Source organism: Stegodyphus dumicola, chromosome 3 (genome assembly GCF_044657685.1).
Source record: "Stegodyphus dumicola isolate Sdum_Otavi_A_Nest chromosome 3, ASM4465768v1".
NCBI lineage: Eukaryota > Metazoa > Arthropoda > Arachnida > Araneae > Eresidae > Stegodyphus > Stegodyphus dumicola.
In genome coordinates, this window is record NC_140770.1 from 87,928,876 (window position 1) to 87,943,089 (window position 14,214).

The window sequence follows — 14,214 nt, forward strand, 5'->3', positions numbered from 1 at the left end:
TTGCACAAACTGTTACCACTTTCTTTATACAGCTTGGGAGACCCGCAGCGTCCTCCACGTGGTGTCCTCTCTCAAATTTGGGAGGGGGGTTGCAAAGTTGGTACCGCGAGACTATACCTGTACGCCAATGGTGAAATTCTGGTGTCCTGCGCACTTCTACTTGTACCTGTGTAATTTATTTGGCTCATTAAGCCAGACATCTGAAAAGCAAATAAACAAGTCTTGTTTCCTCAACAAAAACAATTACAAAAATTGTGAAATTAATGTGTGTAATAACATTAAATCTCAAGTCTTTATCAATATCTTTATGCTTCAATAGTGGGTATTCTAAGTTTATGATGTATCACGAGTAGCCTATTTGACGTGCACCTTTTGAGGTGTGAAAAGATGAAATATATATTTTAGTATAAATATTGACATCAGTGTAATTGCTAAACAGTATGAAAAATAATAAAAAGCTAAATTGGTTATACGAAAAATACTTTATGATATTTTTTTCACTTTTATAAATTATTTATAAAATTAGTTAGAGATTTTTTATTTTGAGCTTTGATTCAGTAACTACTGTAATAACATTTGGAATAATTATACAGAAGTACCATTGTACTTGACAACAACGGCATTATTTTTGCTCACTTTTCTCCTTGAACACATATGAGAAATTATTGGCTTATTCCATGCATGATGTGTCTTGGTGATGTAGGAGCACGTCCGTCTTACAATCGAAACATCCGAGATTCAAATCCCGAAGAGAACATGACTGATGTTCTTACGCTCCTCAACAGTTTAAAATCGTCTCTGCAGTGCCGTCTAAATTTAGTTGACGATAATTCGTCACCACCTAGATTTGGCTGAATGGATCTCGTTCCTCTTCTTAGTACTCCTTTAGGTTGGAGAGAATATGAGGAATTATGGTCTTTCTCTTGCGTACTTTTCCAGTGTAATTGGTAGCACGTTTGACTAGCAATCGAAAGGTCCGTCGTTTGAATCTCGGTGAGGGTTAATTGAGTTTTTATGTTTCAGCAATATATCATGGTGATTTAAACAAAATTTGTTGCAAATGATTTTTAATGAAGTATTGAAGTGATTTTTTACACATTTTCTAATATTTATACTTTAATGATAAAAATATAATCAAAGAATTGTTATCTTTACTTCACTAGGTAGGTCAAAAATAATCCTCCAAATTCAGTTTATTCCGATTCTCTGCATTAATTCATCATTTCTGGAGATGTTTAAAAATAGATTTTTTATATATCATTTAATTTGAAATATATTAAAAAATTTATATCATGAAAACTATCATTATAATTTCTAAAAACTTCACTATCGCTTTAATTTAAAAGTAATTAGACGTATTAAAATATACCGTTTAGGCAATTTTATACATTTAAAATATATATCTCATAGGCATAACAATGAGTCCCAGTCTCGGAAACAAAAATCTCATGACATTGCTTTGAAGCCATTTATTTTGTGAGACGTTGACGTGACGGGCTCTTCTTTAAACTAATAAGAAAGAGTGATTTTCCTTGTTTTAAAGACAGTGACTTTTAATCTTTATTATTTTTCTCATTCTACAGACCAACAAATGAAAAAATAATTGCATAAAAAGTCCTTTAAAGTTTCGCTAATTTAGCCAAATACACTAAAAAGTGCAAACAAATCGTTTAAGTTACACAAAATTCTTGATCATATATGACGGCATGTAAGAATAATTACCTAATTAATGATGACAGAGAAAATAAAAGAAGGTAAAGCTTCAACTCGCTCAATTTTCTATGTAACTCTTTTATTTAAAAATCGCTTATTGTTAACAACTTCACAATTTTATTTTCAGTCAAATGCGTTAAAATTAATAACTAAAAATGCTATTTTTACATTTTTCAGTAGATGTTCAAAAGAGCTTTAAATATCCTTAAAAACTTTTATAGTGCGCTTTATGTTTGTAGGGTTTATATTTATTTTAACTAACATTTATTTTAAGTTTAAACTATCTTTCCTGTCAAGCCTTACTTTCCCCTGGAACTGCCAATGCCAGAGTATGTAAATTTTAGTAGAACGCGCAAGGATTCAAATTATCAGCGGAAGTATTCTGAGTTAAATAGAAAGGAAATTTTCTTTATCAAGTGCCCCAGACAATTTTACGGCAAAGCTAGCTCCAAAATTTGAAGGCCCCTATGTAATTCAGGAAATCAAAGGAGTCGTATTATATCTTAAGAACGAGAGAGGGGAGATCTGTAAAGCAAGTCCCGACCAGGTGAAAAATAATATAATCCAAATGATTTTGAAATCCTTAAATATTTCTTGCAGGACTCAAGTCTAAACGAAGTATAAGGTCCAGAAATAACAACAACTGTTCCACCACCCAAGAAGCAGAGAACTGAAGAGAGACCTAGCCCTTCTACAACCCGGACGACGGTACCAAAAAGAAAAAATAAAAACTTTCAAACTTCAGCATTTAAGAAAAACAAGAATACAGATGAACCGCGTAAAGAAACCGTGGTAAAGAGCAAAACACCACCTACAACGGATCGCAGGAGAAATTATACATCAAGGAGAACGCGCCCAGGGCCAGAGAGTCAGGTGCCAGCAAGGCCGCCGTTCCGGAAACTGAAACGGCAGCAGAAGGAACAAAAATACCAGGAACAACAGAAGAAATTCAAGGACTTCAGACCGGAGGACGTCAAGACCAGCCGTCCCATGGAAAAACGGAAACGACAACAACCCGACGATTACTCCGCCATGCATGCAGAGGCCAGCATGCAGAGGACGCAAAAGAAAAACTAATGTGGACGACACTCGGAGGTCAGTAAGGAGAAGATTGACGTCCATGAAACCTATAACTTGGGAACAATATTGCCAGAAAAGAATGACGGAGTTTCAATCATCGAAAACTCTAAGATAAGTTAAAATCTTCTATAAATTTTTTTTTCTCTTTTGTTCCGAAATGTTATGCATAAGTACGAAGTTCTATGTTTTGACGAAAGTCAATATGTCTCGGTTGAGACTTAGTTTTGTTTTACTTTATTTAGCTAAGGCAAAAGTATTAGTATATTCTTTAAGTATAAAAGCTAAGAACAAGCATTTTCTGTTGGTCGGAAGACTAATTCTGTTATGTTAAAGCCAAAAATGTGGCCGAAGATAAAAATAACTTCGTATTCTTGTATTGATAAGAATTTTAGTTTCAGTGCCGCCAGCTTGGCGAAGAATGAGTAAAGTAAAAATTTATTTTCTCTTATTCATTTTATGGTAAATTGTAAAAATTATATGTATTAAAATTTTGTAAATGTACGTAAATACTTGAATGTTATGTAAAAGTAGCATTTAGTCTAGAAGCATAAAATTTTAGATGCTAAAAGTAAAATGCTCAAAAGGAATGAATTCAAAATTTAAGTATTAAACTGTAGATAAAGTCATGCTTTAGAGCGAAAGCCTGCATGTTTAAAGATGAATGAGGGGGAAGTTAGAATGAATGTGTTTTGTAGGGTTCTCCACCTACACTTGAATTTTTAAAAATGTTAAAGTAGCTCATCGAGTTGTAGAATGTCGAGTAAGGTGTGTCTATTTGGTCGTTGAATTCTAACAAATCATGGTGGTTAGGGGAAGTGTTGTAAGACTAAAACACGAATATTCCCGTTTGACACCACACATGGTGGAGAGCCAGGGTAAATTTAAATTAATGCTTGAAAAATTGAATGAATGTGAATTAAGCAATAACTAAGGAAAACGAATCGATAAAAAACAAAAATTTATTGTGTCAAGAAAGTGTAAATTATAATGTATTTAGAAAGATACTGATACTTATTCCTTCCAGATGCTGGAAGGAAAAGACCAAGATTGATTGATGAAGTCCAGGAAAAGTTGCTGTAAGAAGAGAGAGTTATAAGTATCCACAGAAATTTAGTATACAATTTGTTACATAAGATTTTTTTTTTTTTTTTTTTTTTTTTTTGTGTAAACGAGGTTCTCGAGAGTTAGCTCAGAATTATAGAAACTTACAACAGGTCGTTTGTAGGACCTGCTTCCAAGTTTTCCAAATTCTGGCAGCGGCAAATGTAGGGTTTATATTTATTTTAACTAACATTTATTTTAAGTTTAAACTATCTTTCCTGTCAAGCCTTACTTTTCCCTGGAACTGCCAATGCCAGAGTATGTAAATTTTAGTAGAACACGCAAGGATTCAAATTATCAGCGGAAGTATTCTGAGTTAAATAGAAAGGAAACGAGTTCGAGGTGTGCTGTTCTTACTTCACGAGCGCGGAGGTAGTTAACCAGAAATTGAAGAACCCCGCGTTTCGGCCTGTGTGCTTGCCTGGAAGAATTGTTAATCGTTCAAGTGATCTTCAAGTTTGCTGAATTAGCAGCGGTATTGTAAAACGCGGTGAGGTTAGTTACTTATAGAGAGCCTCGTAGTTAAAGTCTTGTCTTTAGTTTCTTTTCAGGTTATTATTTTTATTTTACCGCCGAGTTGGCGTAGTTTGTGAGCGTCAAGAGCACGCACTTGTAATTTATTACGTTGAATAAAAAGGGACTTAAACCCTTAACAAGATTCTGTCATTTATCCAGTTTCAACAGTCACCTCTTGGTTGCGTGCAAGTTGGAGGCGCGCAACGCTACATGTTAATTAACTAACTATTATGACTTAAACCTTTTCTATAACTTCTCCTTTTTGTAAACTTCACCAGAATGCAATTTAGTTGCGTTCAGTATTTACGTCGAGGGTTTTGGGAGTTTTAGAGCTTTTGGCAGTATCGCCTGTAGGTACATCCTATCGCTCAGCTATGCCTATTCAGGCTTTAGCTATTTCGCTAGCCGATGTTCAAAATGCTCCATTAATGAACTGAAACAGCTTAAATAGACCATCTTATGTCTGAATGTGTTACCTTGCATTTGAAGTTTCTATTTATTTTGTTTTACTACAAGTAAGTAGCGGAATTTTGTTGGTAAGCACAAGTAGTACCTCCTGTTTAAATTTAAAGAGTTAATAAAAACGTTGTTTTACCATTGGTCGGATTTTATCTTAATATTCGCAGCGTTAACTCACTTTGTCTGTCCAATAGTGTCCAATTTGATCTAATTTCTGATCGCTAGGACCCTATAATTTATTCCTTCTTTTTGGAAAAGATTTAAATTTGTTCATTTGTTTTGTCGTTACATTTATAGGTGTATTTTCAGTTAACAATTCAGAAAATCAGGAACTTCAAGATTTCAATTTTGCAACCCATGTTACAAGATGTTTATTGATTTGTTTTTGGAATTAATAGCTCTAATTACGAAGTAAGGTTTCATTTCGTATTCGCTCTATCTCACTTACATTTAATCTCCGTCTGTTTAATTAAAAATTCTCTACAGCTAATTACATATATATATATATATATATACGTTTAATCAAAATAATGTTTCGTGCCTGGATATAACATTTTTGAAGCATATGAGGTTACTCATTTATATTGAAATTATTATAAAATAAGATAATTTACTTTCTCTGGGAATTTTTGCAAAATTGCCGACGCTCAGCAGAGTAAATGGTTAAGTGAATTACTCTTTTCTGAGTTATTTAATTAGATATTCGTTTTGGAAAAGAGCAGAGGGATATCTGAAATAAGAGGCAAATTACTAGAACAAGCAAGATTTATTCTTGCTGATATGTTTACTATCATTTATTGTAGGGCAATGGAGGGAAGTAAGGGACGAAAACAGGTCCTTTTGGAGAATTTTCAAAATGCACGAGGACAGACTTTTACATCAAAAGTAATGAAATATAATAATATTCTCATCTGGGAAATTAAAAAAAAATATATTGGGATTTAGCAGAAAAATTAAATTAATGACTTTTTCACTTCATCAATACTGGATTTTAGGTTAAAATAACACGCCGAATAAAGATTATTGGAAACGTTAAACAATAAGAATCAACGTAATGATAGTAAATTTTGTGGGAATGCTTTAAATATAGAACCACCTTCTTCAGCTAAATGCAAAAGAATATCTGTGAGGCAAAACCGTTTTTGCATTTAGTCAGCTGAAGAAGATGGTTTTGTATTTAAACCATCGAAACTAGTCCTGAAAAATTGACAAACATTACTGTAATTCTTGCTGTTTAACTTCTCCAATAATACTCGGTTTGTTTTTTATTGTATCAAAGAATGCAAAGACTGCACACTGAGAGAAAGATGCCGTCATGGAAAGTTTTTCAAAGGAAACTTGCTGCTTGCTTATGTTACAGAAGAGGGTTAAGTGAAGTTAGGTTAAGTTGTTTGCATATGTAAAGCCACGAGGGCTTTTGTCTAAGTGGAGGGATGCTTTCATGGAGGACTTTCTGAGAGAAACTGACTCATATTCACGTTACACATGCGGAAAACAAGCAATTCAGTCAACATGTTCACCAAAGTTTGAAACCCAAGTCTTGTCGAATTATTAGAATTTAGCGATCTTAACCCCTCGGCCACTGGTGAGAGTACAGAAGAGGAACAAATGCGAAATATATACAGCCAACAGTTTCATTTTCAGACCTTCACTTTGGGCATAGCGCACAATTTATTGTCAGAATACTTAACTCCTTAATTTGCATATCAGAAACTGTTTGATCAGTTTTAATTAGATAATGCTAATTAGACTTGTCATTCACGTATTCCCTGCAGGAATGAATTACATCGATTCGATATTTCAGGAGATATTATTTTTGGGTGAAGAAAGATAAATTTAGACGTGAGTGTGTTTAAACGAGCATTTCATTATATAGTAACGAATCTTTACAGAAAATTTACAAACATATCACTCGAGCCTTCACACAAACTGCATGTAGTTGTATTTTTTTATTCCAAGTTATTGGATATTACAAACTGTCAGTCTAATATTCTGTAAACATAACCACAAATCCGTAGTTGCAATGACATTCAGTTTGCTCATGTAGATGTTCTTTTATTACAGTATACTATTACACATGCTGTGGCAAAAATCTAATCACATTTTGCAGGGTTATTACTATAATATTTTGAGAAGTCTTTAATTTTCATCATTCTGCTTCCATATTTTGTGAAAAGTTTTTTAATAATGTACAAGTACAACAAATACCTAAGCCCTTTATGAGCTTCTAATGAATGGCTTTAAAACGACATTGAGTAAATTTAAAGAAGGCGCTAAGTAAAATGAAACTCGTAAAGAGGGAAGTAAGTCAAAAAGGGTTGAGGAAATATGATGTAGACAGACAGACAGCTAAATGAACGATATAGACAATAGATATATAGATCTACATGATAGACAGAAAAAAAAACTGAGAAAAAGTATCGGGTAAACAAATGTAATTTAATTGAGCAGAATATTTATTAATACTTTACAATAAAATATATGAATTATAATTTCGATTGAATACAATGTTTGAATTAAAATATGGAACTATTCAGTGAAATTGAAATTCCAAAAACTGCCTCGACTTTACCTTGTTTTGACACTATCGTGAGAAGTAAGAATTATTAGTTTCAAATAGTAAAATTATGGTACGCTTATCAATTATGTAATTATTCTGTGTTGGAAGTTAATATTATAAATACGACTTTCTGATTTAATTTTCATGGTTTATGCGCAGGAAATCGCAGTGTTTTGTTAGGATTATGTATGTTAAATTATGAGATTAAAATAATTAACTTTTGATCTAAAGTATGAGATTTATAATTATTTTGAATAAATTAACTACACAGAACGTCTCTGCGATCTGAAACACGCCAGTAGTTTAACTATTCCATAACAAAAGTCTTAATGAGACATTAAAATTAAAATTTGTTGGAATAATACACTTGCCTAAGTTTCAGCTTAATTTTGATTTATTTGTCTGTTTATTTATATTATTTTCTTTTTATAATATTACCTGAGCTTTATTGTGAAGTCGGCTTTTTCTATTATATACGGATATGTTTTCAATTAAATTCGGTGATGGGCATTTCTTACAATTCTTGAAAATCGTAACATTTTACTTAGCAATCAGCAGGCTAACATTTTTAAGAATTGTTCAAAATTGCAGAAATCATATAACTTCTTGGAAACTTTATCATAAAAAACGAAAACTAAAGTTTAAGATGATACAGAATGTAATTAATCCTTCAATACAGATCTTTCTAGAGAAGGAGATATGCTTAATGTTAAGATTCCGAAAAGAATCGATTTGATTTTATAAAACATTTTCTTACTTGCATTTGTCTTTTGCACATACTGGAATTAATCTTTTTAATGTGTCATTCAGGGCATTTAATATGTTAAATGTCCTGAAAAGATATAAGATTCGTAACAAATTGGAAAAAAGGCCTAAACTGAACAAATTATCCAACAAAACAGTGTTCTTAAAGATTGATACGTCTTATGTGAATTGAAAATTTAAATTTATATTAAAATCTCATAAAGAAAATAATACCAGTTTCTGTGCTATTAGTTTCCAATAACATCATATAAGTTTTTTCCCTCTTTTATGGCCCACCAGCGGCCGAGCGGTAAAGTCGCTGAACACTGGTAGTTCGATCCGAGGTTCGAATCCCGCGAACGGGCTGGCTGCATGGGTGTTTTCGTGGTTTTCCCCATGTGTAACGTGTATACGAGCCAGTTACCCTAAAAAATCCTCCACTAAGGCATCCCTACCCTTAGGCAGATAACCCCAGTGTGCTTTGCCATAATTAAATACACCACACCCTCCTTATGGAATTCTAATGAAATAATTTTCAAATAATGGTATATATAAATGCTAATGCATGGAAGATAAATGACAATCACCGTTTCTAAAGGCTCAACACATCAATGTAAATTTATCTTCTCGTTTGTTTGTGATTTAATCAATTTATTCAAAATTTTAGTACAGCATGTATAATTAAAATATCACATAATATTTATTGAAATTCATCTCTAAATAAGTTTAAAATATAACTTAATATTTAAGTTGTATTATTATTGCTTTGACGTAAGTAAAATTACTGATCATTTAAAGTCTCATTTTAGATGGAGGTTTCTAGTGGTTGAGGGGTAGGGTCCTGATAAAAGATTGTCGCGGTCTTAAATACTGCAGTATTGAGAAAAATCGGTTTCATTAAAAATTTTACGAAAGAGAGCCTTGTCAAAGACAAACAAGCTTCAGAAGGATTAACGCCGCATGTAAAACTTAATTCAGTAGCTTATGGTAGATAATTTTATGAGATAAACCATTAAATTTTAGTGAGATCTAATACTTCACAAAGTTTTCCTTTGAATGTTTTCCCTCTTCAGTATTTAGACTTAGAGAATTTAGAAACTGCTAAACTCAAATTTTTATTTGGCGCTAGTTTAAAAAAGAAGATTATATGTATTTTTAAAAACACACATTTTGCTTCTACAAGAAAGTAGTGCTATTTTTGGATATAAAAAACATCGATTTCAGTCATTAAGAAATGCGAATAATATGCAATAAAAATCTGTTTTGAACTGCTAATATTTTCAGAATTATAAGCTTGCTTCGCGGCCGAGCGGTAAAGTCGCTGAACACTCGTAGTTCGGTCCAGGGTTCGAATCCTCTCTACATAGGCGTTTTCGTGGTTTTCTCCTATGTATAACATGTATACGAGTCAGATTCCCTTAAAAAGCCCTCCACGAAGGCATACCTTCCCTCAGGCAGATAACCCTCGAGTAATCGTGCAAACCAATAAATTTGCTTCAATATTATATTAAAAAAATTAGAAATTTATTTTCTGTAAAGCATGGAAAACATGAACTTTAAGTTAGTAGAAATAAAGTTTATATTTTAGAATTAAACTCTTTAAGGAATACAGTTTTAAAAATTACTCTTCGCAGCATATACAAATTATCTACTTCTAAAAATGTGATTATAAATTGCGTCATAATGTTTACTTCCACTAACTGTGGTAATGTGTTCATACTACCTTCCTTCGTAATTAATAAAACTACATACACTATTGGAGATAAAGGCAGGTAAAAGGTGAAACAAGATCAGCATCTTTGCATTCCTGTAGGTATGTATATTAGGTATCGTCTGGCCTTGCTAACTGTTAAGCTTCTACTCCAGTATTGAGCGAGAACGTCTCGGTAGGGTAGCTGGCCCGAAGGTTTCTTACCCTTTTTCCCTTCTTTTCCTACCAACAACCTCTTGAAAGGATTTTTGGCTGGCACTGCATTGTTGTAAGTGCCCCCTTGCCGTACAGACACTATACACTTACAAATATCCGTGCGGACTCCGGGATTCGAACTAGGGCTCATCGGTAGGTAGTCAGCGTCAGTAACTACTATACTGGCTAAATGGTAGGCTACTAAGAATTATGAAAATTTCGCTGATTCTTGTTGCCTTATTTTGAGCGTCTTTTGCTTAATGGTGAGTAAAAGAATTATGTTATTTCCTTTAACTTCGAGTAAATAGAATACTGAGCTACAGTTAATTTTAAAGGCAAATGTACTGTGAATTGCATAAAATCACCTCGAATATAATTTGGATAAAGTACAAAGCTACCGAATAAAATCGAATAACAGGAGGCAAAGAAAGAATTTCATCAATTCTTTACGTCGGAATATATTCTTAAATGGAAACTGTCTCGGGTTATTCAAAAATCCATGCGATTCTCTTCCATTTATCCATCCTACCCGAAGAATTTCTTTTCTTAGCAAAATAAAAACAAGAAGAGATGAGAAGAGAAGTAAATAGCATTTTTATAAGACTAACTCCTATATTTGCTATGAATGAAATTCAGAACTGTGTTTGAATTTCTTTTTTAAATGGCAGCATGTCTGACGATAATGTTATGGTTTTAGAACGTTACTTAGAAAATTGATGGGGTAATTTATTTGAAAGCTTAGCAATGATGTTAACTTCAAAACCAATTCTTTCAATTCCCTCTTTGATAGGAATTGCCTTCATTTGATTTAGTTTCGAGTTTCCTTTTCTGCAGATTCATTCAGAGGCAAAATAAGGAAAGTATATGTCACCAGTAATAGTTATTTTTTAAAATTTTCAAGTAAATTGTTTTTTTGTTGTTACGTAACATATTAAAGTTCGTTTTTCACATGATTAAAATACCTCTCTTTAGTGCGGAATCACTCTATTTTTCTCATACTTCTATTTAAAAATTTTTCTTCATTTTCATTTAAAATATTTTGTAACATTTTTAATTAATTTACCCACATACTGCTAATAAAATATTTATATTTCTGTAGCAGATTGACGTTTTTAATGCCACATTTTTTTAAAGGAAGTAATATTGGGTAGAACAATAGTCACTCAGATTTATTGTAATTAAAGATTTTTCGGCTTCATCTCCTTAATTTGATTCTACTATAGTATTTTGCTGATAAGATCTGTGTAAATAAAGTAATGAGACTGGAAGTGTAACAATCGATCGGTCAGTAATTACTGTGGACTTGCTGTCTGGCAAGTGAGTTCATCCAGTAAGGAAGTGTGAGTAAGTGTGAGGTAAAATTCAATGTACTGCCAGTTTCCTAGTGATTGGTGAAAAGGTGTGATATATAGTTTCTTATTTTATCTAAATGACATCTGCCAAAAGCTCTCACCTAAACATTCAGAATCCTCGACTTAAATACACACAAATAATTTGCATTGTGGTGTAGAATAAGCAAAGGAGATGTTACAGTAAAGACTGAAATCATAATAATTGTTTAATTAGTATAAAATACCTTACATTTTACCCAGCAGAATTTAAATAATCGCAAACTAAGGTCTTAACGACCTTTGATAAGATTTAAATATTCTAATATGTACAAGTATGAGGCAGTCCTTATAACCACATAACTAAATTCTTAAATTTAGATTCATTTTCTACAAAACTTGATCTTAACATTTTAATAATGTTTCAAATCCGTCAGTCTTTCGTCTCATATCGCCTTCCAGGAATCTGAAAGAAAAAATTCCTTTAGTCATAGAAACAAATACGCTACACAGGATTCAGAAGAAAACTTTTCAAAATTTATGCTTTGTTTCTAAAGTCTTTTTTACACCCCGCTCTCCAACATCGTGATGGGTCAACCAGTATATAAAGGTGGAATATTTTCCTAAAACTATCTTTTAACCAAATTCCTACATAGTTATAAACAATAAATTGACGTACTTGACCTCAGTGACACCCTATTTCAAAACTCCATTCTGGTGTTTCAGCCTTAGATTTCATTTAACGTTATATGAGTTGGCTAACTTAAGAGTACTAGTTTTTACTTTTCATTTATAATACACATCATCAACGTAAACGTCCAGTTTTTTACGATGCATTAGTTCTTAACATAATTGATCCATTCTAATCATTAAACTTCTTTCAACACACTACAATTCAAAAATTTACTTAGTTTAAACTAAGTAAAGTAATTGATTGATGTGCACAATAGTTGATATTATTTGCTTTTCATTAGCGCCAAAATTTTCTCTCGTCTCAGTCGTTTGGGCTAAAGTAACATAATCGTGTTTAACACACAAAGAGAAAATCCTTAAAGAAATCCAGGAAATTTACGCTTATGTTTTATTTTTGTAAAATTCAGGTATTCGATTCTCCAGGAACTTGTCACGCTGGATAAACAACGGTTCTTCGTGCTCTTATACATCTGTGTGGGTTCTCTATAATAGTTTGTGTAGTTAAATATGCTTGTTTTTACTTCTGCATACATTCCTTAACCTGCGTAGACTTTTATCTTCTAGGGATCTTCCTCTGCTCCTTTCCACTTGGTGGTTTGTAACCTCTGGTCTCGCATCCATCTGTGGTTTTCGCTTGCTGTTTGGCGTATTTTTCCGTTGAACTGGTTAATCTTCCGGCACCATTTGTAGGTAACTGAGGTAAACTGAGGTAAAAATCTACATGCTATAGCAGTTTTATATGCAAAATTCCAACGTTCTGAGGCTACTCGTTTTTGAGATGTGTGAGATACATTCATACGTACGTATGTACGTATACAGGCGCCACGAAAAAAATTCTCTTTTGAATCCATTTTAAATCAGTTTTATAATTCGTTTGGTAAAAATGAAGTCCTTTATTCTGGCCTTATGTACAGATGTCAAGCAAAGACATCGTTAAATTGCATTCAACAGAGGTAAAAATAAATATTTCCATTGAAATATGGGGCCCGGCCTTTTTCGTGAATACTATACTTCCTTTACAAAGAAATAAAAATGCTAATAAAATTTAAAAATAGAGCACGGCATAATATATATTGGTATTATTTGTATGTGAATTAAAACGGAATTAGACGCTGACTAAAAGTTTTCATTAAAATTCAGATATTTTTCCTAGAAAAATCTGAACTGAAATGATTTTTGATGCACAGCATGAGAACAAAAAACTCGTTTACAAATTTAAAAATTAGTGATAAGTCTCATTACGGGCAAATTATAAATATGACTATAATGAGGGTTAAAAAGTAAAACTATCTTATATAAAATTATATTAAATAAAAATACGAAGTAAAAATTTAAAAAGCAACCATCAAAATTATATACCAAATGAAATTTACAAGACTTTATTGAGGCAGATATAAAAACTGCACACTTAATTTTTAATACAAAAGTTTCCTAAAAATTCTGATGTGTACACCATATGACTTCCTTGTACGTTATATTAAATAATGCGCATTTTTTATTGCATTTCATTTAATCATATTTCCTCGAATTTCACTGTAGATATATTTCTCATTCAGTTCTCATTTCGCGGCAAGGCAAAAATAAATATAAACCTAAAAATATTTTTATTAAAAATTGAAACACATAGAAAATTCTGTCAAATTTCATTCGATTGCAGTCAAGATGGATATTTTCATTGAAATACGGTACCCAGAATTTTTTTTGTGTGTGATAAAAATACTTCCTTTACTTCGTACAAGGGAGTAAAAAAGACTGCCCGTACGAAATTCATATGCTACGTGTCAGTGATAGACTATTTTAATGAAGGATTACAACCCCGGGAATGTACAGAGTTTAACTTCAGTATTTTGCCCGAACTATAAAGATTTCCAGACTTCCGAAAAAAATTTAACAGTTTTCCCATTTATTTATATCTTCAAGTCATGTAGGAAAAACATATCTGTACCGAATGTTCACATATTTGCAGACACAAAATATTAAAAACTAATGCCATGCAAAATAATTTTGCATAATGAAAAGAAAGATTTTTTTTCCTTTAAATGAGCAGAGCATTTTAACTTAATTTGTACCTTTGAAGTGTGAGTTTTAATGTTATATAACGGAAAAAGAGAATG